Raw genomic sequence first — 3,161 nt, forward strand, 5'->3', positions numbered from 1 at the left:
ATAACAACCTATAAAAAGGAACTATTTGTCATGGTTAATTTCCCAAAAAAGTATGATTTTAAAAATTAATTCCAATTCTTCTAATTTTTGCATTTTACCATGAGGAACTTTTAGTCCATGTCTCCTACTAATGGCATCTCGAAGAACTCATCCATCAGCAATAGAACCTTCCCAACCATGAAGAACATAAACAAATTGCATATCAGGTGTACAAACACCTAACATATTTGTTGCTATGTCACATTTTTGCGTTCGATATCTAGGTTTATCAACTGTTGGAGCCCTAATCTTGATGTGGGTTCCATCTAAAGCACCTAAGACATTCTACATCACATGTATAAAATCTCAAGTTAGAATACTATATTTAAATCCAAATGTACTAAATTATATACGAGCTATATATAGAACTCACTCCAATACCTTAAACCATTTCCACCTTGGGTCTGTAGAATTAGCTGTAACTGGCTCTGCCTTTTTAAATAACACATCTTGTAAGCGTATGACAGCATTTAAAACATTGTGAAATGATCTGCTAACAATTTCCCCAGACCTACTAAAGTGATGCTTGATAACTCAATTTTTAAGGTGATGAGAAATAATATGTAAAAACATTGCCACTTGCTCATCAACAAGCATGTTCCTTGACGACTTCAATTCTCCTAAAGTTTGTAACATCTCACATAGTTTAAAAAAGGTAGTTCTATTCATCCTAACTTGTTCAATACACGTCTCATACTAGCATATACAAGTCTTTTCACATAATCTCGTTTTGTATAAAAATCTAAAATATAGGATCTAACCTTTGGTCTATAAGTATGTAGGCTATGAATGGCACCCATTGCAACTAAGAACCAACTCGCAACTGTACACATTTGTAACCATATTGTAATAGCAAGACCAATTCTTTTACGCCTCTCATTTTGTACTATTAAAGGCAGACGAGCCATTACTGCAAGATATTAAAGTGTTACATATCTTCAAATTGTAATAAAAGGGTCACATTTCTCCAATACTAATTTCAATAATAGTAAAACAAAATCAAAGAATTTAATTGCCAAAGAACTTACAGTGATTCATTGAATACAAGATGCTCAACTCTAGGTGAGGAACCAATCAAACAAGCCAAATAAGAAGAGGAAGCAATAACAAACTGTCAAAGAAAAAATGAACAATACATATTAATAAATAGGATAAGTCCATTTAAAAATATATTTTCTTATGTATAAGTAAATAATTTATCAAGCATTTAGTAGTGTATAATAGTAATATCATTTTCAAAGTTTCAAAGTTTGTTGTAACTGAAATTCGATCTTATTTTCAGAGAATTTCATGTTTATTTATATAAATACAATTATCCAAATAAATGTTTATTTGAATACTCACATCTTTTAACAATAAATATAATTATTCAAATAAGTTTAAGAGGCACAACTTTTAATAACTAAGAAACATAACTCAATTCTTATACTCTTTCACTTATAATTGTTAAATCACTTATAACATTTCACATGTAGTCATTTGAGATTTATAAGCAATATTCTCTATATGTATAAATATGGAATTGAAAATTTTATAACAATGATATAAGTAATAAAATAAAGTACATTAGTGTAAACTTTTGAATCATGAAGAAAGATCATTATTTTTTAGATATTTTATAAATAATATTCCATAACAAAGATATGAAATAATAAAGTACTAATATATATAATTTTTTCACACATATATATATGTATAACTCAATTCACAATTTTTAATAAAAATACATTTCTATAACTCAATTCATAATTTTTATAACCTATATAGATTTTGCTTTCGCTTTGGTGCAATATTTTTCTACTGTGTTTTATATTCTATTGAGCACCTAATATTCTCTTTAAATGAACATAATAGAAGATTTGAGGCTGATGATGACTTTTTTTTATGTATCAACAAAAAATTAGTTTTTAAAGAAAGGAGGATCAAAATATAACTTTTTATGTTAAAGTTATTTTTTATTAAAAGTAAATAAAATAATAAAATTAGTAATAAATGGTTGAGTACAATAGTAAGGTACATCACACTCCCAACAAGAAGATTCATGTTCAAACTTTGAATGTAACGCCCCAATTTTCGGGAATTTTAAAAATGTTGGAAAAATTTAAAAATTTTGTGTCCTGCTTGTTTGTCGTAGGATTAAGTACGTTAGTGGGCCTCTAGAAGGCCCAAGCTTAAGGTAAAACCCGGTAGTTTTAATTAATTTTAATTCCATAAGAAAAAGGGGTTCTGGTTAATTGGGCTTTTAGGTATTAATTGTATAAAATAAATCACAAGGAAGCATGTGGTAAAGTGGCTAAGTGACGCCACTGGGAATGCTATAAGTGGCGTGTGGATGATTGGGAGGACCCAGGTTCAAGTCACAATGACAGCAAATAAGGGGTTAATTTTTATGAATGGAAAAGGTAAGTAGTGGAACTGAAGTGAAAGACTGTTAGGAAGAGTTGGAGTTGCTCAGGAGATTGAGTAAGGAGGGGATAAGGGAGAGAATTTAGGAGCTGATTAGGGAGAGCTGTGTTGGCTGAATAATGGACTCTTGAGGAGCAAGAGTTGGCTGGCCAAGGGGAGCTTTAGGGAGGCAAAATTCGGCTAGGGTTAAGGTCAGTATAAATTCGGCATTAAGGGGAAGTTGGGCCGTTTACTGACCATTTCCCTCTTCATTTTTCTCCCCTCTCTTTATCAACCTTTTTCTTATTCTCCTTTCTCCTTCATAGCCGAACCCTTCTAACCTCTTGTTCATCTCCATCCTTCCCTTCAGACGTTTCAAAACCTTCATAGCCTTTGGCCATAAAAAGACGAAATCCCGAAAGCTACACTTTCTTCTGAGCCGATTTTTCCTAGCAAAATTCTCTTATTTTGCTTATCATCTTTGGTCGATTCTTTCCTCCTTTAAACCTCAAGTTTTTTTCGACAAGACCACAGTAAAACCCTATTAATTCATCTTTTTCTACACAGTTGCAAAAAAGCCGAAAACCCCACTTTCATAGGGACTTAGCCGAATATTGAAAACACTGAAGGCTTGACTTTGGTGATCGTTTGAGGGTAGAGCGGCATTGGATTTAAGTAGGCATCAATTGGAAGCATTGGTCGAAGGAATCGGTGGTAAGTAGTTTCAAAACATAGTC

Source organism: Gossypium hirsutum, chromosome A04 (genome assembly GCF_007990345.1).
Source record: "Gossypium hirsutum isolate 1008001.06 chromosome A04, Gossypium_hirsutum_v2.1, whole genome shotgun sequence".
Lineage (NCBI taxonomy): Eukaryota > Viridiplantae > Streptophyta > Magnoliopsida > Malvales > Malvaceae > Gossypium > Gossypium hirsutum.